At 46.1% G+C, this 24867-nt stretch overlaps 1 long non-coding RNA gene across 2 annotated transcripts in view; it reads left to right on the top strand.

Moving 5' to 3' along the window:
- Positions 1 to 7601: 7601 nt before the first annotated feature.
- The window catches only part of LOC148002831 (uncharacterized), a 134643-nt gene continuing 117377 nt past the window's right edge, over positions 7602 to 24867 (top strand). For both annotated transcript variants that reach the window (XR_015631206.1, XR_015631205.1), the window contains exon 1: positions 7602 to 7723. This is a non-coding gene — a long non-coding RNA (uncharacterized LOC148002831). The remainder of the gene's footprint in view (positions 7724 to 24867) is intronic.

The following is a 24867-nucleotide window of genomic DNA, read 5'->3' as shown; positions in this document are numbered from 1 at the left end:
GGGTTGGGGATTTAGCTCAGTGGTAGAGCACTTGCCTAGCACGCTCAAGGCCCTTGGTTCGGTCCCCAGCTCCGGGGGAAAAAAAAAAAAAAAAAGGAGAAAGTGCCTCTCTCAGATTGGCATGTGGGCAAGTCTGAGAGTCATTTTCTTGATTAGTGACAGGTGTGTGACAGCCCAACCCAGGCCACCCTGGGCAGGTGGTCCCTGAGCAAGCCAGTCAGCAACCCTGCTCCTTGGTCTCTTCCAGGTTCCTGCTTGAATTTCTGCCCCACTTCTCCAAGGATAGACTGTGCTTAGGCATAGAAGAAGCGAAATAAACGCTTTCCTCCCCAAAATGCTTTGGTTAGTGTTTCAGTACAGCCATAGAAAGCAAACTGAGGCACCAGTCAGCTCCAAGCTATACCTGGCACAGCCTGGACAACCTTTCCAATGCTTCTGAGTGCAGGTTTGGGAGAGATATTTGGAGTGGGATTTGGGGGTCAAAGAAAAAAATATCAATGAGAACTCTGTATCAGGGGCTGCCCGGTTCTTCCCTATAGAAGATCATTTGCCTGTTCACCATTGATGGATGCAAGGATCTGTTTCTGCACAGTCGTATAAAACATGTCTATTCTTTGGATGTTTTGCCAATAATTCTTGTTTTCTCTCCTATCCCCACCCCTACCCCACCCCCATCCCATGAGGTTCAGGCTGTCCTCAGAGTCCTTGGGTACTCCAAGCTGGCCTTGAATTCATTATCTTCTTCTGTGCAAGGATTGCAGCTGTGTGTCACAATCTGTGGTTTAAGATTGGCACACTGTGTGTTTAGAAGTCATTTGCGTTTCTTTTAAAGTTGCCTGTGTATGTTCCCATGTACTCTGGAAAAACATGGCGGACCTGTTTTCTCTACTTAGCTCTTCTCATGGGATGATCAGCTAGGTGTCTTCCTACACAGCTGGATCAGTGCCTTCTTGGCTTCTCCCTTCCACCGCTTGCCAGTCATTTAGGGTCCTGGCTTGGTGGCCCCTCTGACTTTAATCTTCTCCAATTAGCCTTCTACTGTTTAAACGACAAAGCCCCATCTTTTCTAGTCAGGTTTTATAGATGCTGCCAATGGGGAGACAGAGTAGAGTCCGGACATGGAAACTATTGGGAATTTCTTCCCTGGTTGAAATCCTTTTAGCTGTGGTTCTGGGGCTCGGCTGGTACCTGGGACTTACTCCACAGTAGATGAGTCCTCTGCTACTGAGCTCCGTCCCTCAAACCCAGACACCCTTCTCCTATCACAGTAATATTGCCTTCAGCGGCACTTGTCATGGGATCGATCCCCTGTGTGTGTCTTTTCCGGCTTTCCTCCACACTATTCTCTGAGAAGCACCTGTTTACCTGTATTAAGAAATATAGACAAGGGCATGCAGAACGCATTTACAAGTGGATGCTCAGCCAGGCCTGGACGGGCGGTAAGCAGCACTGATTAAATTAATGTCTTCAAAAGACCAGCGGGTAAGTCCCCCTCTGCCAAGTTTGACGCCCGGAGCTTGATTCCGTGACCCCGCAAGGTAGAAGGAAAGAACCAAGTCTCACAAGCTTTTCTCTGACCGCGCCACTTGCAAGCCATGACTCAGGCATGTTCACACGCTCACACAAAATCAACAAAATTAGTAAAACAACCTATCCTCGCTGATGTCCTTGCTACATGGGGCGTGTGTGGCTGGCAGGGCCATCCAAGAAGACAGGGTTAACTGGATAGACAGTCTCACCGTGTGAGAGTAAACGAAAAGGCCAGGCTGCATTCACGCCCTGGCTCTGCCAGGGGCTGCTCTGCCACCCTGAAGAAGTCAGCGTCTTGGGTTTTCATTTCCTCTTCTGTGAAACCCTAGACGGGGATTTGTTGCTGACTAAGACTTTCCGCTTGCCCGGTTTCAGGATCGTCAAGTGTTTGACTCAACAGTTGGCGTGCTGGAGGGTTTAATTACACGATCTCAACGATCAGCTACGCCGGCATAACCTGTCTCCACCTTCCAAACTCCTGCGTTGGCAAGAACAGAAATGCAATAATTATAACAGAAAAGATCTCTTCGGATTCTGACACCAGTAGGGCCTGCTAACTTCTGGTAGTGTGCCTCTATTTTAACAATTTTGCTCTCTAGTTGCTCGCTTAACATTTCTTTACTCAGGATGGAAGGCCCCATGTGCTGGCCCCATGGCTGACTTTAGAAACCATTATGTGATGCATCCTCTTAAGTTTCCCTCCCCGCTCCCAGAGGGGTGTGGCGCAGGAGTTGTCTGCAAACATCTGGCAACACCAACTGTCTCCTCCCTAGAACTCTTGTCTCAGCCAGGAAGGACTCAGGGTTGATCTGGATTTGCCAAGCCACACCTCCCTTCCTACTGTAGTTAACTGCAGAGTGCAGTTCCTATTATGTTTACCTTGCAGCAGATATCACAGGCCCCTCTACAATGTAGCTTACATATTTTGGTTTCCCTCATGTTTCTTGAAGATGCATTTGGGAGACATCCATACCCATTCCAGGCATGCCAGAAGCCCAAGAAGGCTGTTCCAGGATTGTGGCTGCTCCAGGATTGTGGTGATTGTGGTGATGATGTTCGGATTTGGCTGTTTGTATTTCTTACTCTATAATTGGTGTGAGAATCCTATTCAAGCAGTTTACCACAATGCAATGAATGGCCTTTTTTCAGGAAAGCCTTTTTTTTTTTTTCAGGAACCTCCCTCTCCCCAAGCCTCCCCCTCCCCCTCTCCCTTTCCTCTAGCTTCTCACACAGCTCTTCACTGAATCCTGAAGTTCATTTGCTCCCTTGAACATGTGTACTGTCTAGAATCTAGAAGGACTTCCATTTGCTGTCTGTGTAATGTCTAGCATCTGGACCTGGGATAAAGCTACATTCAGGGAGAGCTTTGCTTTTCTTCATTGATATTTCAATCACTGCTCCTTCTCCTTCTTTCCAGCTCAGCCTCTGACTCACTCGTGACCCAATACCACTGGTTTTCTTTTTCTTTTTTTCTTTTTTTCAGAGCTGGGGAACCAACCCAGGGCCTTGCGCTCGCTAGGCAAGCACTCTACCTAAATCCCCAACCCCCCCCCCCTCTTTTAAAAGATTTATTTATTTATTTTATGTACAGCATTCTGCCTGCATATGTGACTGCAGGCCAGAAGTGGGCACCAGATCTCATTACGGATGGTTGTGAGCCACCACGTGGTTGCTGGGAATTGAACTCATGACCTCTGGAAGAGCAGTCAGTTCTCTTAACCACTGAGCCATCTCTCCAGCCCACCAGTGGTTTTCTTAATTTACAGCTAATAATATTAGCTCTTAGAGAGCTTTTAAGTGACCCATGCAATCACCAAGTAGAGTGGAAACACAGCAGCATGGAATAATTCAGTTTTCCCACTCTACAGAATGACAGAAAGACCTTTTCTAGGCTGCAGGTACTGTTGGGAGAGTTTTCATTATGTGGACACATGGCAAAGAGCAATTAGAGACCGGGTGTGGTGGCGTGAGCCTTTAAGCTCAGTTCTTGGATGCAGGCCAATGGGTCAGGGTCAGTGGTCCAACCTTGATCATACAGAGAGTTCTGGGCCAGTCTGAGCTACATGAGACCCCCTCTGCCATAAAGAAAAGTACGTGTGGAGATTAAAAGCAGACAATAAGCATATTTGTTCAAGTTCAGGGATGATAAGTACAGTTGAAAACATTGAATGTGGTCCAGCTGGACAACAGGACAGAGTTGGGCAAATAATAAAATTTAGAATCATTTTAGTATAGCCACTGAAATAATTTTAGAATTTTCATTTTAGATGATGTTTACGCTCTATTATTATATATTATTATTATATATGAAACAGTGATTTCAACCTGTGGGTCTCAGCCCCTTTGGGGTTGATCCATCCTTTCACAGGGATCCTCGAAGACCACTGGAAAACCAATATTTGCATTATGACTCATAACCATAGCAAAATTACAGTTATAAGGTAGCAATGAGAATAATTTTATGGCTGGATGTCACCACAACATGAGGAACTGTAGGAACTGTATTAAAGGGTCACAACATTAGGAAGGTTAAGAACCACTGATATAAAGGAACTAGGTTTTAGCAGGATATGATCCAAGTTAAAAAAAAAAAAAAAAAAGACGGGGTTGGGGATTTAGCTCAGTGGTAGAGTGCTTGCCTAGCAAGAGCAAGGCCCTGGATTTGGTCCCCAGCTCCGAAAAGAAGAAAAAAGAAAAAAGAAGAAAAAGAAAAAAAAAAAGACTTACAAATGAGGCAAGATGCAGTGCATTAAGCCTGTGATGCTGTCACTCAGGAGTCTGAGGCATGGGGAATGCCATGAGTTTGAAGGCCCCTGGGCCTCATAGTGAGTTCCAGGACAGCCTAGGCTACAGTATGTCTTAAAGAAACAAAAGATACCAAAAAATACAAATACGTTTTTACATGTTTAAAATGAACTCAAGCAATATTACAGAGCAATAGTGATAAAAACTGCATGGTATTGGTACAGAGACAGACAGATAGACCAATGGAACAGAATTGAAGACCCAGAAATGAACCCACACACCTATGGGCACTTGATTTTTGACAAAGGAGCCAAAACCATCCAATGGAAGAAAGATAGCATTTTCAGCAAATGGTGCTGGTTCAACTGGAGGTCAGCATGTAGAAGAATGCAGATCGATCCATGCTTATCACCCTGTACAAAGCTTAAGTCCAAGTGGATCAAGGACCTCCACATCAAACCAGATACACTCAAACTAATAGAAGAAAAGGTGGGGAAGCATCTGGAACACATGGGCACTGGAAAAAATTTCCTGAACAAAACACCAATGGCTTACGCTCTAAGATCAAGAATTGACAAATGGGATCTCATAAAACTGCAAAGCTTCTGTAAGGCAAAGGACACTGTGGTTAGGACAAAATGGCAACCAACAGATTGGGAAAAGATCTTTACCAATCCTACAACAGATAGAGGCCTTATATCCAAAATATACAAAGAACTCAAGAAGTTAGACTGCAGGGAGACAAATAACCCTATTAAAAAATGGGGTTCAGAGCTAAACAAAGAATTCATAGCTGAGGAATGCCGAATGGCTGAGAAACACCTAAAGAAATGTTCAACATCTTTAGTCATAAGGGAAATGCAAATCAAAATAACCCTGAGATTTCACCTCACACCAGTGAGAATGGCTAAGATCAAAAACTCAGGTGACAACAAATGCTGGCGAGGATGCGGAGAAAGAGGAACACTCCTCCATTGTTGGTGGGATTGCAGACTGGTACAACCATTCTGGAAATCAGTCTGGAGGTTCCTCAGAAAATTGGACATTGAACTACCTGAGGACCCAGCTATACCTCTCTTGGGCATATACCCAGAAGATGCCCCAACATATAAAAAAGACACGTGCTCCACTATGTTCATAGCAGCCTTATTTATAATAGCCAGAAGCTGGAAAGAACCCAGATGCCCTTCAACAGAGGAATGGATACAGAAAATGTGGTACATCTACACAATGGAATATTACTCAGCTATCAAAAACAATGACTTTATGAAATTCGTAGGCAAATGGTTGGAACTGGAAAATATCATCCTGAGTGAGGTAACCCAATCACAGAAAAACACACATGGTATGAACTCATTAATAAGTGGCTATTAGCCCAAATGCTTGAATTACCCTAGATGCATAGAACACATGAAACTCAAGACGGATGATCAAAATGTGAATGCTTCACTCCTTCTTTAAAAGGGGAACAAGAATACCCTTGGCAGGGAATAGAGAGGCAAAGATTAAAACAGAGACAGAAGGAACCCCCATTCAGAGCCTGCCCCACATGTGGCCCATACATATACAGCCACCCAATCAGACAAGATGGATGAAGCAAAGAAGTGCAGACCGACAGGAGCCGGATGTAGATCGCTCCTGAGAGACACAGCCAGAATACAGCAAATACAGAGGTGAATGCCAGCAGCAAACCACTGAACTGAGAACAGGACCCCCGTTGAAGGAATCAGAGAAAGAACTGGAAGAGCTTGAAGGGGCTCGAGACCCCATATGTACAACAATGCCAAGCAACCAGAGCTTCCAGGGACTAAGCCACTACCTAAAGACTATACATGGACTGACCCTGGACTCTGACCTCATAGGTAGCAATGAATATCCTAGTAAGAGCACCAGTGGAAAGGGAAGCCCTGGGTCCTGCTAAGACTGAACCCCCAGTGAACGTGATTGTTGGGGGAAGGGCGGCAATGGGGGGAGGATGGGGAGGGGAACACCCATAAAGGAGGGGAGGGGGAGGGCTTAGGGGGATGTTTGCCCGGAAACCGGGAAAGGGAATAACATTCGAAATGTAAATAAGAAATACTCAAGTTAATAAAAAAAATGTAAAGTGGTAAGAAAATTATTTATGTGTAAATAAATTTAAATATATTGACTAATATCTTTTATATTTGTGTCTACATTTGTATGCATAAAAGTTTATGTGTGTATTTACTGCTTGGAAGAAAATATGAAATTCTCTGTAAAAGTTGATTTTTATCTGTTGCGGGTGATTTGTTTTTTGAAATAGAGTGTCCCTGCATAGTGTGTGATTAACCTTTCTGAGTATAACTGGGGCGTGTGACTGCAGCTCCTGTGTCTATTATTTGCTGGCCAAGTGGCCGTTTTAAATTATGTAATAAAACAAGCACTTTGTAGAATAATTAAATCAACTTGATTAACATATCAATTGCCCTCCAGTATTTATCATTTCTTTAAGATAAAAATATTCAAAATCCTCTTGTAACCTTTTCTTTTCTTTTCTTTTCTTTTCTTTTCTTTTCTTTTGTGGGGGGTAGGTGGGTTGGGGCAGGGTCTCTCTGTGTAGTTTTGGCTGTCCTGGAACTTGCTATGTCAATAGGCTGTCCTTGAACCCATAGAGATCCTACTTGACTCTGCCTCCCTTGTGCTGGGATTAATAACACGTACCATGACACCCAACCTCTTGCAACTGTTTTGAAATAGACATTACATAATTATTATATTGACGTACCTTGAATAGGCACATCTTTTTTTTTTGTCTCATAAATGTTTTGAATTAAAAAAAAAACAAACCAAACCTCATAATGTACTTTAGGTTTCAAAAGTAAATTATTCCCTCAGGTGCATTATCAGTGGAGAATGAGGTCTCCTTTGAGACTTTGACATACACCTTGATCATCTGGAGGATGTATGAGGAGAGATTCCCGGGCCCCATCCCTGGATGGTCTGAGTTAGTAGGTCTCGGTGGAGCTCGAGAAACTGTGTCTCTCACAAGTTAGCTGCTGTTGACTCAGGATCACCCTGTGACACCCAGTGACCTACAGCATCTAGCGCTACCATCATAGATCATAGGAAAGACTGAGGACCAGCATCCCCGACTTTAAATCCATGTTGCATACCATGAGACCTTCCTCCTTCCTTCCATTTCTCCCTCCCACAAACATTCATGGACCACCAACCATGGGCCAGGCACTGTGTTTGGTGCTAGAGACAATAAAAAAGTTTCTGTCAAGGAGATTATAGGCCAAAGGGACTCTTGAGCAACTTATCTATTTGCTCACACAAATGAACAGAAAACACAGTCCTGCACCATGACAGTGATCACAGAATGCCTGAGGAGCTCGGGGATAACAGCGAAGAGACAAACCCAGCCTGGAGAAAGGACTGTGGACTGTTTCCCAAGAGTGCTCAGGGTTCATTGCTTTCCTGTGAGGTAAATGATTTGCACAGGGCAGAGAACGGGTGATTCTGCTTGGGAGACTCAGACATATGGGAGTAGGGTGTCTCTGGGAGGTTTATGTTCTGATTGACTCACTGAAGAAATGTAGAGAGGTGGGCGGGCTGGACCAAGGAGGTGCTGGTAAGGCACATTTGGATAGAAGCTGTGGGCGGGAAGAAGATTAGATCCTAGAAGGTCAAAGCTTTGGTTTTGGTGTCACCGTGTTCGTGAACGTTGTTCTTTTGCGTATTAGTCAGTGATCTTGGGCAATTTAATCTCTGTGGCTGTGACTTCTCTATCTGGAGAATGGGGATGGTAATGGTGATGTCAGTTGGTTGTCGTGAGACCATGAGGTCACGAATGCATACGTAGCTCTTGACACAGTGCTTATGTTGAGGCTCAGGAGAGAGTACTCTTAAGGGAAGGTCTCTTACAGCGTCTGTCTGTCCTTTTGTCCTGTTTCATCCCCCATCATCCTCCCTGATGGTAAGCCATTGACACTGGAATTCCTCTTCCCCCTCTTTCCCCATAGAAATCAGAAAACTCCTCTTCCCTAACTCAACCCCAAAAGCCAAAATTACTAATCTGACCTTTGTCTAGCCTTCCTGTGGATGAGGAAGAGATACACTCCTTCCTTCCCTCAACCCTCGACATCTAAGGCAGGCTGGATTGCTGGCCCTGGGGTCATGAGAGTGGGAGAACTGTCATGTCCCTCACTGGCTGCAACACTCAGGAGAGCAGAAGAGTGGGTCCTGCACCTCACCTGGGCATCAGGGTAGAGCTGGACCTGGTTGTAGGAATGGGGGGAAGGGAGAATGGGGGATGGAGATTATAGATGAGCCGCCCTAAGAGCAGGAGAGCAGGAAACCCATCAGGTTGACCAGTTCAGATACCTCTCAGGCCCAGATCTAAGGCTTTGAATTGACCTACCCCAACACCTACTCCATCGATGGAATCCTAGAGTGCATAAAGGGGCCAGTTCTATAGATCCAAACTTACAGGATCTCCATGATGCAGGCCAAGAACAAGACATCTGAGAGGAATCCCAGTGAGGTTCCAGTATTGAGAGAGTAGCAGAAGCCAGAGGCCTCATATCAGACCAATGAGTCATTGCAATGAACATTTGCAAGCAAAGAAATGTGGACAAAAGGGTATACTGTGGGACACACCGTGACATGATATAGATTCCATGATGAGATTTTTCTCTTCTCTCTGTTGTGGAGAGGTTGCAAGGGTAGAGAGAAAGATAAGGAGGATTGGGGTACTTATTGTGAAATTCACAAAGAACCAATGAAAAGTTACAAAAAGAAGAGTTAGTCACCATGAACTTACATATTGGGCCAGAGATGCAGCTCAGTTAGGAGAGTGTAAGCCTAACATACATAAAAATCCAGTACTGCAAATACCAGGCATGGTGGTACACACTTGTAATCCTAGCAGTTAGGGAGTAAAGACAGAAGGATCAAGAGTTCAGGGTCACCCTTGGGTATACAGTGAGTTCAAGGCCAGACTGGGCTACAAAGACCTGTCTCCCAAAAAAGGCAAACAAACAAACAAATAACCAAGAAAAAACTTCTTACTTTGTGTGGTAGTAGGTCATATGACCCATATGCTAAGGAATGGTGCAAGTAAGGATTTGGGACATGTGAACAGATATAGGCCTGGCTGGGTTTCCCCTCCTCTCTCTATTTCCTTCAGATCTTCATGTTTTGTCCAAATCACATTTCTAATAAGGCTGTTCTTGTTTCTTGAAGCCTAAATGTAAATCAGATTTAAAAAAACTGATTAAATAAAACAGATTTAATAAAACTTCTCTGGCTCTTAGAGTCTTCAGTCTCAAGACTCCCATGACGAGCTGAAGCCAAATACTTTCTATGCATTTTCCTCGCTGTCCTGTCCTTTGAATTAGCTGTGTTGACCCTTCATGAAGGGTGGCCCCTACACTGACCACAAAAGAAGCTTCCAATAAATAATAGAGGATGATAATGCTGGTGGGGGAATCATCATCAGCTATAACCCCACTGTGCATGATGTGTGTGGCAAAGTAAGCACGGTGTTACAACTCCTGGGGAATTCACTGTCTGTGTGGACTTGGAAGAACTTAACCTCCACAACTTTTCAGTTCTGTGCCTGTGCTGAAAAGTCTGCTAAAGTGGAGAAAGGAGAAACAGCTCTGGGTCTGTAGGTGCTTTGCTCCCCCTTTATGGTAGAATTGGGTCTTAGTAAGGGTTTTACTGCTGTGAACAGACACCATGACCAACACAACTCTTATAAAGGATAACACTTAATCGGGGCTGGCTTACAGGTTCAGAGGTTCAGTCCATTATCAAGGCAGGAGCATGGCGGTGCCCAGGCAGGCATGGTTCAGGAGAGCTAAGAGTCCTACATCTTGTTCCAAAGGCAAAAAGAATACTGGCTTCCAGGCAGCCAGGACGAGGGTGTTAAAAGCTACTCCAGTAAGGACACACCTCCTAATAATGCCAATCCCTGGGCTATCACAAGGCCCAAGAATGAGCAGATAGCATTTCCATTTAGAAGCCAGGAAAGACAAGCTACCTGGAGCTGTGGATTCTTCTAATCTGTAGACACACTGGCATCTGCTTTCCTTGGCACTGCAATAAAACGCCTTACAAATGCAACAAAGGAGAGGAGGGCTTATTTTGGTTCATTTTTGTGGTTCCTCCTCTTATGGTGGAGAAATCATGGTGGCAGGAGCTTGAGTATCCTGCTTGTGTGTTGGGAAGCAGAGAGAGATGAATGCTGGTGCTCAACTCACTTCCTCTTTAGATACAGTATACCACCCCAACCTATGGAAAGGCACTTCCTACATTTAGGTCGAGTCTTCTCATGTAATGTAGGAAATCCTTCCTAGGTAGTCTGAGGGGCTTGTTTCTTTGGTGACGTTGGTCCTGTCACATTGATGATCAATAGACACCATCAGATCTGTCCTCATTGTTGAGATAAGAAAGAAAAAGGATAATTGACTTGTGTATAGAATGCCTCAAATCTCGCTGCTTCTTGTACACTTTAAAGATGCCAGATCGGGTTGGGGATTTAGCTCAGTGGTAGAGCGCTCGCCTAGCCAGTTCAAGGCCCTGGGTTCGGTCCCCAGCTCCGGAAAAAAAGAAGAAAAAAAAAGATGCCAGATCCTTACCCAGTGAGTGGTTATGTTGCCCAGAGCTATTAGGAAGAGGGAACGGCTTCTTTATAGCCCAGGGACTTTAGGAAAGGAAAGTTGAGGGAGACCACAGCTGGCACCGACTTCTGAAGGACCAGATCACAACCACTGCCTGTAGTGGATGGAGCAGTGGAATGGAAGGAACACTGAAACAGTAATACTGGTGGTACCTTCATTTCCATTTTTCCATGACTGCATCAGAATTCACTTCCTGAGAGCAGGAGACACCAAAATGACAGCTGGGGGGGTCTCTCACTGACCTCGGTGTGTGGGAAGGTGGAGTGGGAAAGCTTGGGAAATGACTTAAGTCTTGAGTACCAAGTCACGATTTCTCTCACCAACCCAACTTCCATACAAAGGTCAGGTTCTAAACCACAAACTGATTTGGAAGCGTGCCACAGAAAACAGTCTCCATTGCAAACCAGCCAAAACTGCCTGGTTGTGGACACTGTTGACTTTCTAATGCCCTTCCTTCTCTTCTATCAGTCCCTGAAGTCCCTTGTTCATTGGTACAGTCCCCAAGCACAGAAGGGCATGCCTCCAATGGCCTCCTCTGAAAGGTGACCAGTGCTGTGTGGCTGTATTTCTTATGATGATGGTCAGGATGTTTCAGGTGGCCTCCTGTCTTCTGCTTTGGGCTGAGTTCCGTCACTGCCTCCTTCACACCCAGAGTCTTGTCAAGAAAATATCTTTCTGTCCTTTCCACTGCTCCCACCCATCCCCCACCCACACCCTTAGTCTTTTCATAAAAGTCTCCATAGACAGGGTTGCCACCTGCGCTGCCCTTCACTGGTTTGACTGGTTTGTCCTGCCGAGACAGCCCACTCCCTTCAGGAGTGATGACCCACAGAGGCCTTCATGGTTAGCAGACAGGACAAAAAAAAAAAAAAAGAACCTTCAAGTTTGCCAGGCAAACAGTAAAATAGGTCTTTTCAAGTGATTCTGGGAACCTGAAAAGTGACTTTGTTGTAAAACCTGTGATTTTCCTTTCTCCTTTCCAATGAGTTGAGTTTTTGAACTATACTTAGTATTCAGAGCTCAAAGCACTCTCTGTTCTCCCTGCTTGAGAGTGAACCCTTTCTCCCAGTAAGGGGCAGGGCCTTTTGAAGAACCTCGCTGCCTTCCTTTAGATGACAAGCAGATTTGATGCACTTGAACTGACCGTCATCCCAGACGATTCTAAGTCCATTTCTGAGGGAGGAAAAGGGGAAAAACTACCTACCTTCTTGTTCTTAAAAATATACAAACATTATTCATTAAATTCAGCCCCTCTCCACTTAGGAGCTGCTTGTGGTTGAAGTGAGGTAAAAAAGCAACGTTAGTAAGAGAGCAGCATCAACTGTAGAACCTACACCTCCCCCCCCCAGACACACACACACACACACACACACACACACACACACACACACACAGAGAGAGAGAGAAAGAGAGAGAGAGAGAGAGAGAGAGAGAGAGAGAGAGAGAGAGAGAGAGACCTACCAGCAGGCTGGCTGGGACAGTCATGTTGGAAAGTACAGGACTTATTGAGTTAGTGTGGATTGCTTCCTCCCTATTCTGTTGCTTTAAGCAATAGCTAAGACAAAACCAGATTCAAGAGTCCATCTGTTTGCATACAAAGGCTGGTCACATTGACTGAGGTCATCCCTTCAGATCTACAGTAGGAGACACGAATCAAGAGGAGCAATGAAAACTAGTCTGCCCCTAGTTTCCAACAAATAATATATATTTTATCTTAACAGTTTTTTGAGACAGGGTCTCCTGTAGCTGAGGTTGGCCTTGAACTTGCTATTGAATTGCTGATTACGCTTCCTCTGCCTCCCAAGGTCTGAGATTACAGCCATGTAACATCTCATTTGATTTGTAAGGTACTGAGAATCTAACATCCCCTGTGTGTGTGTGTGTGTGTGTGTGTGCGTGCACGCGCGCGTGTGTACGCGTGTGTGCACGAGTGAGCGTGTGTATTGATGGAATGACAGGACCCCACTGTGTAGCCCAGCATGACTTGGAACTTTCTATTCTCCTGCTTCAGCCTGAGTGCCCGGGTTATAGTCATGCACCACTACACCCAGCTAAAAGGAATAATATTGAATGACACAAATGGGCCGAGCCTTGTGGTGCATGGTCAACACAGAGGTGTGGGTTTTCACTATAAACAGCAGAGGTTTCTGTTGGCCGGCATGACATGCAGAATGAACTACGTCGATTTCATCAGAGTCAGAGGGTGTGGCTGCATCCGTCAAATAGGGTACAGACAAAATCTATTTGGCATGCATGTGACTCACTGAGAAAAGCTCGAGAGAAGTAATTTACTATCAACAGAGGCCCATTGACTGCAGGCTGGGAAGGTATGCCAAAGGATGGAGAAACAAACTGGTTTCAGTTATGAACTCCTGCTTGAAAGGTTCTAGATTCTTGAGTCAGTGGGGCAAGTGCTTGCTGGGCAAACATGAGGATCTGAGTTCTAGTTCCCAAAAGCTAAGGACAGCTGGACATAGTAGTGTAAGCTGTAATCTCAGTGCTTCTTGCTTAAAGGGAAGACGGAGACCAGAACATACCCAGAAGCTCACAGGTCAACTAGTTCTTCATATGCAGCAGCAAAGGAACAGACTGTCTCAAACAAGGAGGAAGCAGAAGACTGGCAGCAAAAGTTGACCTCTTCCCTCCATGCAGCATACACACACACATACACACACACACACACACACACACACACACACACACACTCACACACAGATTTAAAAGGGCATGTGGTGGGAAGAACTAGAGAGATGGCTCAGCCCCTAAGAATTACATGCTATTCTTCCAGATCTTTCATGAAATTCATAAATAGGGGACCGGAGACAGATGACTCAGTAGTGAAGAGCTTTGGCTGCTCTTGTAGAGGACCCCAGTTTGTTTTTTCTAGCACCCATGTTGGGTAGCTAGCTCCAGGGGATCTGACCCGTTCTGCTGGCTTCACTGGGCACTGCCTTAGTTATTCTATTGCTGCATTCAAACAACATGATCAAAAGCAACTTGTGGAGGAAAGGGTTTACTTTAGTTCACAGTTCTAAATTGCAATCTGTTAATAATGGAAATCAGGGACTCAAATTGGGAGACCGGGAGGCAGGAGCTGATGCAAGGGTGCTGTTTACCAGCTTGCCCATCATGGCTTACTCAGTCTGCTTTCTTGTAGAACCCAGGACCACCAGCCCAGGCATAGTGCTACCATATCAATAATCAATTGATAAAATGTACCACAGGCTTGCCTATGAACCAATCCTAGGTTCCATCTCCTACAATGACTACAGTTTGTGTTATGTTGACATAGAGCTGGCTGGCATTAGGCACCCACACACATGTAACATGTATACACTACATAAAACCTCTTCCTAGGAGATAAGTTTCTTCCCATCTGGGACCAGGCTTCCCTTGTCCCTGTGTGAGAGCCCAGTAGCTTGGGGGACATTGTTGCAATAACCTGATAGACAAACAGAGGAGCACAAGTGTCTGTAAAAAGAACAAAGAAAGGCAAAGGGATGAAGGCTTCCTAATGGCAGATGTTGACATGCCACTAAGCTTCTTTCCATCTGCCCTGGCAACAGCCACGGTTCATTTATCTAACAATGGTTAATGATTCTCCAGACCGCACCAAGTAGACATATCAGCCATTAGTGTCTGTGGCTATTTCCCAATCTCTAAAGGCTTTCGTTCTCTGACGGTGCGTATGTGTGTGGTGTGCTGGACTTTGCTTTTCCAGGAGGTTTACCTCTCGAACGACCTTGGCGTTCTTGTTTCCTGAGGATGCCTTCAGAAATGTAGCCAAGGAAGCATCACTGCTGGCAGTGAGCTATGCTGACTGGAAGAAAGTATTCTAAAGAGACACCTGAGCTCCTCTGTTTGCCCACCAGATTACTAAAACAATGGTCCCCCAAGGTACCATGATTTCATGCTGGGAGGAGGGAAAGGCTGAAGCCTGATGCCAAGCAGGGAGGAACTTGTCTTCTAGTAAAAGGTTTTATGTAGTTCTGGCAGCTTACCAGACAACATGGCAGGGCCAACTGGGCCCTAGATATTGATAAGTCAGTGATCCAGGTCCGCTTCCTTATATATACCTACTGCCTTCTACTCTAACACAAACCTCATGTCAGTACCTGGAAGATGGACTGGATGGATAGTGGAGGGGTGGTCACTAGACCTCTTAATTCTTTTGATGTGGCCACATTGGATAAATGTCCTTCCTCACCACTGTGCATTCATTCAGTTGGCCTATTGGGGATGGACTGCTGAGCCTAGCTTTTACAAGGCTCTTGTTAGAGCGCTGACTCTAATGACTCAGTAACAGCAGGATAGGAAGGAAAACCAATCTCTGAGCTCGTTGTGTGTAAAGCAAGAGTGGTAGTGGCATCCTATTGGAATCAACCTTGCTTTCACCATTCCAGCAATGGACCCTCTCACACTTCTCCCTCCCTGTCATAGGAAGGAGCTGCCTGGCTGTCTCTCGACTCTACTCGCTGCCCTTATCTGTCCTGTTCTTAGATTGGCCTTCTTAACTGTCAGTTAGGGTAAAGATATGGTTTTTCTAAAGTTCATTTTGAACCTGGCACTTCTCCTTTTTAACGACATTTTATTATGAGTGCGTGTGTGTGTGTGTGTGTGTGTGTGTGTATGTGTGTGTGTGCATGTGTATGTGTGTGTATACATGTGTGTGTATGTGTGTGTATGTGTGGTGTGTGTACGTGTGTGTGTGCATGTGTATGTGTGTGTGTGCATGTGTATGTGTGTGCATGTGTGTGTACATGTGTATGTGTGTGCGTGTGTGTCCGTGTGTGTGTGTGCATGTGTATGTGTGTGTGTGCATGTGTATGTGTGTGCGTGTGTGTGTGTGCGTGTGTGTGTGTGCGTGTGTGTGTGTGTGTGTGTGTGTGTGTGTGTGTGTACATGTACCCATAGATGCCCGAGAGACCTCAGACCCCTTTATGTAGAGCTACAGGTGTTTGTGAGTTGCTCAGTGTGGATGCCGGGATCTGAACTCTGGTCCTCTGAGTAGTGTGTACTGAACCACTGAGCCATCTCTCCAGCCAGCTTGCTATAGCACGCCTCGGCTTCTGAGCGTCTGAGCATATTACAAACAAAACTTCATGATTGGACTGTACTTCTCTCCATTCTTCCTCCTTGCTTGCTGCACATCTGCCCGACGGCAAGAATGTATGCCAAGAGTGAGGGATGGGAGTGAGCCAGCAAGAGGAAACACAAGCTTCTCTTTGTGTGTTCGTAATGCCTTACAGAAAGATTATGTAGCCTTTCCCACTAGGGGGTTGATTCTGTTTCTTGACCCTGGACGATGGGATGGCCTTATGACTTGCTTCATTCATTAAGAGTACTTGACATGGTATTGTATTGATTCTGAGCCTAGCCTTAGAGAAATGGAGTATGTCTGCTGGCTCTTGGAACCTGACACTGGCATGTATACAGGGCCAGGCTGACTTGCCAGATGTAGAGGCCTATTTGGAAGATGGACTGGTTACTACATCCAAGGCTGCCTTAAGCCAATCTCCGTCTAGCTAATGCCCAGACCTATGAGAGGAGAGAGCTATCTATGTAATGTCTGTCGACTGTCAACGCTTAGCTGAGCTTAGCTGAGACCCGAACAGTTCATTTGATCCTAGACTCATGAGCAAAATAATCTGTTAAGATGGGTGTGTGCCTAGTACATGTATGTGTATATGTATATATATTCACTAGTGTGCCCAGGTGTGTGGACTTGGGGTGTCTTTCTCTATTGCTCTTGACCTTTTTTTTTTTTTTTTTTCTTTTTTTTCGGAGCTGGGGACCGAACTCAGGGCCTTGCGCTTGCCAGGCAAGCGCTCTACCACTGAGCTAAAACCCCAACCCCGACCTTTGTGTGTGTGTGTGTGTGTGTGTGTGTGTGTGTGTGTGTGTGTATGTGCAGTCACACATGCAGGCCGTGGTGCATGTGTCAACTTTTGGGGTTGTTCTCTCCTGCTGTGTATGTCCTGGGAATCCAGCTCAAGTCACCAGGTTTGCCAGCAGGCTCTTTTACTGGCTGAGTCTTCTGCTAGGCTCTTCAAGCTTTTTTGTTTGTTTGTTTGTTTGTTTGTTTGTTTGTTTTTTTGTTTTTTTGGTTTTTTTTTTTTTTTTGTTTTTTTTGAGACAGGATCCTTCATTAAACTCTGAGTGCACCAATTCAGATACACTAGCCGGCCAGTGATCTCCACGGATCCTCCTACCTCCAGTCACTTTACAGATTACAGATGTGTGCTGCCACACGTGGTGTTTTACATGGATGTTAAGGACCCAAACTCAGGTCCTTGGCTCAGACAGCAAGCACTTTTCATCTCCCCAGCTACGGCTTTTATGACTTTAAGTCATGAAGACTTGGTACAGTTTGTTACACAGCCATAGCTAGTTGATACATCCACACCTTACTGTTATATGTCATTTTAATCCTCAACTTTTGTTTTAAGTAACCGTACGTCAGCTCAGGTTAGTTCCTCTGCCTGACAGGCTCCTGTCTTAAGACTATTCATATTTTATTTATTTCTTTTTTCTTGGATACTTTTTATATTTACATTTCAAATGTTATCTCCTTTCTCGGTTTCCCCTCCAGAAACTCGCTGTCTCCTCCTGCTTCTATGAGGATGCTTCACCACTTACCCATGTACTCCCTCCCACCTCTCCATCCTGACATTCCCTTACAGTGGGGTGTGTGTGTGTGTGTGTGTGTGTGTGTGTGTGTGTGTGGTGTTCAGTCTTGGCAGGACCAAGGGCTTCTCCCATTGGTGCCCAACAAGGTCATCCTCTGCTACATTTGGAACCATGGGTCTGTCCATGTGTACCCTTTGGATGGTGGTTTAGTTCCTGGGAACTCTGGTTGGTTGGTATTGTTGTTCTTATGGGATTGCAAATCCCTTCAGCTCCTTCAATCCTTTCTCTAACTCCTCCAATGGGGATCCTGGTCTTAGTTCAATGGTTGGCTACGAGCATTCGCCCCTGTATTTGACATGCTCTGACTGAGCCTCTCAGGATACAGTTATATCAGGCTCCTGTCAGCATGCACTTCTTAGCATCGGAAATATTGTCTGGGTTTGGTGGCTGTATGTATACGGGCTGAATCCTCAGGTGGGGCAGGCTCTGAATGGCCATTCCAAATCTTGGTATACATGGCTTTCATCTTAATAGGTTTTCTTTAACCGTCACAGGCAAGATTAGCTGTCACTATTAACAAAGACTTCCTGACTTACTCCCGGTCAAATGCTTCCAAGTGCTCTAGGCCTGGACCTTCAGAATAAGTTCTGGTTAGACCTGCACTTCCCAAATATAATAAGAATACTGTTGGGCTGGAGAGATGGCTCAGTAGTTAAGGGCACTGACTGCTCTTCCAGAGGTCCTGAGTTCAATTCCCAGCAACCACATGGTGGCTCACAACCATCTGTAATGGGATCTGATGCCCTCTTCTGCTGTGTCTGAAGATAGCGACAGTGTACTCACATACATAAAATAAATAAATATTTTTTAAAAGAATGGTGTCAAGTTAGGTTAGGAAGAATTCCCAACTTGGAGATCACCCTCATCTGCTTTTAGCAAGAATCCAGGTAAGTCGGCTCAGCCAGAAGGATTCTGAGTGCTTAGTCATCTCCTTAGTGCACGCTGTCTCTCAGCTCTAGATCTCCAGCCTTCCTTATTGTATTTGGAGCTGTGCCCAATCTTTCTTGCCTATTGCAAAAGCCTGTGCCAGAATAGATCTTCCTCTTCCTTCTTCCTTCTCTCTTTCCCCTTTGCTCCCCATCCCTGTCCTTCTCTCCCCCTCCCTTTTGATGAAAAGCATTAGGTTTATTTGTTTTATTTTTTTGTATGAGAGTTTTTCCCTATATGCTTTATCTGCATGCCTAGTGCCCATGGAGGTCAGAAAAAGAGCGTCAGATCCCCTGGAACTGGAGTTACAGATGGTTGTGAGCCACCATGTGGGCCACTGGAACCAAACCCAGGATCTCTGCCAAGAGCAACAAGTGCTTTTAACCACGGAGTTGTCTCTCCATCCCTCTTTTCTCTTCTTTGACAGGGCCTTATGTGGCCTTGGCTGGCCTCAGACTTGCCACGTACCTAAGACTGACTTTGAGCTCACGATCCCCACTGCTCCCAGCTCCCAGGTGTCAGGATTGCAGGTGGGAAGCACCTGTACTACGGCTTAATTAGGTGTTCTTCCGCACAGCTGTCCCATTCTTCTTAACAACCCGTCTTCGCTAGACACTTGTTCCACTAAGTAGTAATCACTGGTTCGTTCAATTCGCCTTTCATTCTGCCATGTGGTTTTGGAAGGCAGGCCTGGGTTTTGTCATTGGTAACACTCACCGTCTGAGCTTAGCAGAGTATTAGAGACTAGTAGGAACACAGTGCACCTTTGTCTGTGGAAGGGTGCACGGACGGATGAAGTTATTCTTTCTCTGGGTTTCAGCTTTTCCACAGATAGAATGTGTGGGATGGACCGGTTTCTGGGATTCGGATAAGTGTTGTTCTGTGTGCCAACTCCAACAATCCGCTGGCCCCGAATGCTTGCAGTTCTTTCCCGAGGAAGGCTGCCCAGTTGTGACGGGAGTTGCAGGGAAGGAATGTCATGATTAATTAGCAATGTCTGCCGTGATCAGGAAGTGGGAGATGACAGCCGACCTGCCAGAAATGGACCGATCTGGGGGGAGACGATTGCTCTGCCTCCCATGGCTATCAATCCATCTTGCTCAACCCAGCCATGTCTGCGTTACGCGTTGTGCCAACGAAGGGCAAAACCAAATGTGGCGCTGACCAGATACCAGCGCTAATGGTGCTTGCTGTAGTAGAGACCAGGTGCTTGCTGGTCTGTTTTCCCTCCCCGCTGGGCCTGCTCATGGAGCTGGGCTGCAGTTTTCTAGCCTGATACTGCTGAATTTGTGCCAGAGACAAGTTCAGAGTAGGCAGAAGTGAACGGATCCCCTCTGCCTAGGTGCAGCAGAGGCCTCTGTGCAAATCCTTCCCATCTAATGATGGGTTCCACGTAAAGAATGTTCAGAATGGATCCTGGCACCGGAGTAACCACAATACCCACACTGGGTTTGAACAGCAATGAAGGAAAGGCATTTTTTCCTCTGAGCCACTGAGATGTTTCTGGAAGGGTTATCCAAAAAACATTTTCCTGGCTTACTCTCCTCTACTTCCTCTTCTTCTTCTTCCTCCCCCCCTCCTCCTCTTCCTCCTCCTTCTCCTCTTCCTCCTCCTCCTCCCCCTCCTCCTCTTCCTTTTCCTTTTCCTTTTCCTCCCCCCTTCCTCCTCCTCCTCCTCCCCTTCCTCCTCCTCCTCCTCCTCTTCCCCTTCCTCCTCTCCCTCCTCCTTCTCCTCTTCCTCCTCCTTCTCCTCTTCCTCCTTCTCCTCCTCTTCCTCCTCCTCCTTCTCCTCCTCTTCCTCCTCCCCTTCCTCCTCCTCCTCCCCCTTCCTCCTTCTCCTCCTCTTCCTCCTCCTCCTTCTCCTCCTCTTCCTCCTCCCCTTCCTCCTCCTCCTCCCCCTTCCTCCTCCTCCTCCTCCTCTTCCTCCTCCTTCTCCTCCTCTTCCTCCTCCCCTTCCTCCTCCTCCTCCCCCTTCCTCCTCCTCCTCCTCTTCCTCCTCCTCCTTCTCCTCCTCTTCCTCCTCCCCTTCCTCCTCCTCCTCCCCCCTTCCTCCTCCTCCTCCTCCTCTTCCTCCTCCTCCCCCCTTCCTCCTCCTCCTCCTCTTCCTCCTCCTCCTCCTCCTCCTCCTCTTCCTCCTCCTCCTCCTTTTCCTTTTCCTCCTCCTCCTCCGTGGAAGCCTTGGGGAGGTATAGGGTAACACATGGTGTCTATGGACACCAATTCACATTACACCTAAGGAGTTAGTGAAATGGCTCAGTCAGTGTCAGCACGGTGTTTACCTTTCAAACAGAATTCCAGCTCCAGAATTCACGTTTAAAAGGGGGGGGGGAAGCTGGTTGTGTTGATAATTAAGTCACTCTGGTGGTATTTGGGGAGACTGAAGCAGGTGTAATCTTGAGGCTGGCCGGTCAGAAACTTAGCCAACTAGGCAAATCCTCTGGCCAGTGAGAGACACTCTGACTTTTAAAGAAAATACTTTAAGATTTTATGTTGACTTCTAATCATCTGTATTTTGTCTCTGTGGGTTTGCGCTTCTAAGTGCCGTACCTTCTGAAGCCAGAAGAGGGTAATGGACTCCCCTGGAACCAGAGTTTCAGGGGGTTTTGAAGGTCCACCTTTCCCTGTGTGAGGGCTGGGAACCGAGCTCTGGACATATGCAAGAACAGCCAGTACTCCTAGCCACAGAGCCATGGGGACAGCCCTTTACTTATTGGGAATCTTGCCTTCTACCTGAGAGGTAGACTCTCATTGTTTCTGCTGCTGGTCTACTACTCCACGACCCCATGAATGTCCAGAGCTTTTCCTGTCTCTCCTCCCATCTTCCTATTGGAGAGCTGGGATTATAAATGCATACAACCCATCCAGCTGCTTGTGGGTGCTCCAGGGACTGACCTCCATCGTCAGGTTTGCAAGGTAGTTCCTTCAATCCCTGAGCCATCTCCTAGGCCCCTGAGAGACCCATTTCAAAAGAGAAAAAAGATAAGCTGGGGTTGTCCTCTGGCTTTCCCATGCACCCAAGTGTACGTGTGTGTGTGTGTGTGTGTGTGTGTGTGTGTGTGTGTGTGTAACACACCCACCTCCAGCTCCCCCCCACATGGAAAATTACATTTGTGATACTTCCAATGTTTTAGGTAACAGAGAGTCATGACTGCAGAAGCCTGTGATGTTTTTGTCTGCATTTATCGCTGTTTACTTGCAGCCTGTGGGTTCTTCTCCCACTGAAGGTGACCCACCTCAGGGGAGAATAAAAACTCTGCACACCTCACTCTCTGCCCTTTGTCGCTGATTTCAGTTACTTGGCAGTCCCTGCAGAAGATAATTTTTTCTTCAGGTTGGAGAATGTGAGTGTTCTTACCTCGGATATACTGCCTTTTACAATTTGATTGCCAAAGTTTCTGAGCTCATGACAGGTACAGAAAACGCAGATTTAAAATTCTCATGACTCTGTATGCAGTGGAGCAGGTCGTGAATATGCGTATTCAGGTGAGAAGCTGCCATTGGCTGCTTCAGGGAGGCAGGTCCCAGGTTGCATGGTTGTCAGTGGGAGAAGCTGACTGACCTGTGTCTGCCCTATACCCCTGGCCAGTTTGCTTTCTCAGTTCCTAGCTGTTGAGCCCCCAGTTGTCCCCAAGGACCAATGGCTCTTCATGTAGTGACATGTTTTCTTCCTGTGGTCTCATCAAAATGTTTCCATCCCAGACGTTGCTCAAGAACAGAGTGCTTGCCTGGCATTTGTGAAGCCTTGGGCTCCATCCCCAATACTTTATAATCCTAATGTTTGGGATGTAGAGGCAAGAGAAGTAAAGTTCAAAGTCATCATCAGGTACTCTGAGTTTTGGGCTAGCCTGATACACATAGTTTGGGGATACATAGGACCCTGTCTCAAAAGAAACATAATTTTCCAACTTGAAGGCCCTTGATCTCTCCTTCCTTCCTTTCTTTCTTTCTTTCTTTCTTCCTTTCTTTCTTTCTTTCTTTCTTTCTTTCTCTTTGTAAAGATTTATTTTATTTACTATATATGAGTACACTGTTACTGTCTTCAGACATACCAGAAGAGGGCATCAGATCTCATTACAGATGGTTGTGAGCCACCATGTGGTTGCTGGGATTTGAACTCAGAACCTCTGGAAGAGCAGTCAGTGCTCTTAACCTCTGAGCCATCTCTCCAGCCCTCTCCCTACTTTCTTTAGTGTGCTGATGAGTTTTGTACACTGAAGTCCCTAGAAAAGGAAGCGGCAGTGTTTTTCCCCCCCTGCTGCCTTGTCATAAATGGCCACCTTTCAAACAGCCTGAGGAGGGACAGTGTTGCCTAAATTGGAGTTGTGGACTGATAAGGACAAAAAGACAGTCTTTGAAGCAGAGCAGTGAATCGAGGGCATTGGGTGCCATCCTCCTGTGCTCCGTCAGTGCCCAGGGCTGGTCCACCATGGATGCTGCCATTGAGAAGAGAGCAGAGCAACCAAAACCAGTGGGCGTTCCCTTGTGGTGGGAGGTGGGATGCTAATAGTACAAGCAGGAGAGCTGCCACAGGACTAAAGGTTGGTGGGGTGGGGAGGCTTTCTGATAACAAAACAGGAAGAAAATTGGTTGTGTTGGCACAAGCCTGTGCTCTCAGCCTTCGGGAGGTACATGTATCAGGAGGATCAGAAGTTTAAGGTCATGCTTGACTACAAAGCAAGGTCAAGCCAACATGGATTATACAAGATCCTGATTTTTTTTTAAATCTTTTTGTTTATTTAAAAAAAAGTCTAAAAAGCTCAGAGCAAAGTTGAGAAGGAGTGGAAAGAATGGAAAAGAGCTGGAGAACAGAGAGGTGTGTGGCAAAAAGACATGTTCTGGACAGAATGCTACCGTTGCACTATTGAACTCACCGTAGCTGTGGTTAACTGCACAAGCTTGCTCAAGATTGGGCCTCTCCACACCTCATCATGGAAGGGGGAAGGGCCCATGAGAAACCAGCTCTCCCTGGGGGAATGCTGAGAATTCACGGTGGCTGGGGAAGGGCTGTCATTTACTTAGGGTTGTAGCCATTCATCTGTTACCCTTGATCTGGTAAATAACCTCTGTTGTGTTTATGGGAACATCCTAGCTCAACCCTAGAAAGCATGAAAGTAGGAAGGAGATAAGAAAGGGAGGATTTTAGCAGGAGAAGGAGGGGGACATGGGAGAGGATATGTGTAGCATTGATTGAAATTCATCATATGCATGAACTGTCCAAGAGAAAAAAATTAAAAAGTAGGATCAGAGAGGTGGCCCAGCAGTTTAAAGTATCAGCTGTTCTTGTAGAAGAGGACCCAGGTTCAGTTCCCAGCACCCACAAGGCAGCTGACTATTGTAACTCCAATTCCAGAGGGTCCACCCACCCTCTTGTGGCCTCTGTGAGACTGCACAGTGATGGTGCACAGACATACATGCAGGCAGAAACATCCACACACACGAAAATAAGAAATTTAACAACATTTAAAAATGAAAGAGGGGGGTTGGGGATTTAGCTCAGTGGTAGAGCGCTTGCCTAGCAAGCGCAAGGTCCTGGGTTCGGTCCCCAGCTCCAGAAAAAAAAAAAAGAAAAATAAATGAAAGAGGGACAGGAGGGAATAGGCTAAGGTAATGGTTTAGATACAGAAAAAAAGGCCAGCGAGGTTGAGACAAGTCATGGGCTTTCGTTGTTTTGTTCTCTCTCTCTCTCTCTCTCTCTCTCTCTCTCTCTCTCTCTCTCTGTGTATGAATGTCATGGAGTAAAAACAAAAGAGGAGTTTGGCTCACATTGCTGCCGGCACTTCCCAAGGTCGCATTGACTGAAGGCTCGCCATATATTTGTGGTTCATTTATTGCTCACTTTAGCTCGAAACATATTATCTCACACAAATCCACGAGGAAACTACAGTTAAAAAATAACTTTCTAGAAGGTCACAAAAGTTAGCAAAGTGACAGTTAAGAGCCCTTGTTCTTTAGGGCCACACCTGACTGCTGCGCTCCAGGAAGCTTGGTGGGTGCCAGGCAGCCACAGAGGACCTGTTCTGTCCTGCTCTTCCTGAGTGCAGAGCAGAGAGTTTGGAGGACACCTGTTGCTGTCCTCAGGCTCTTCTGTGTCTCGGGAAAGAATCCCAGGTAGACGTCCTGGGATACTAAGCTAGACATAGACACAGAGAGGTCGTACTAAGAAGAGGAAACCATTCCTGAGAATGGGAGTGAGCTCTTGAGCTGGGGAAAGGCCTCAAAATCACTGGGCCAGGGAGCCTCATGACCCTTCATAAGTCATTTGCATAGAAACCGCTCCTCCACTCCCACATTTCTATGTTACAAGCTTATTTTTTCCTTTTCTCCCA

Source organism: Rattus norvegicus, chromosome 10 (assembly GCF_021556685.1).
Source record: "Rattus norvegicus strain SHRSP/BbbUtx chromosome 10, alternate assembly SHRSP_T2T, whole genome shotgun sequence".
Classification (NCBI taxonomy): Eukaryota; Metazoa; Chordata; class Mammalia; order Rodentia; family Muridae; genus Rattus; species Rattus norvegicus.
Note: the sequence above shows the minus strand (reverse complement) of the source record. Positions and strands in the feature narration are given on the sequence as shown.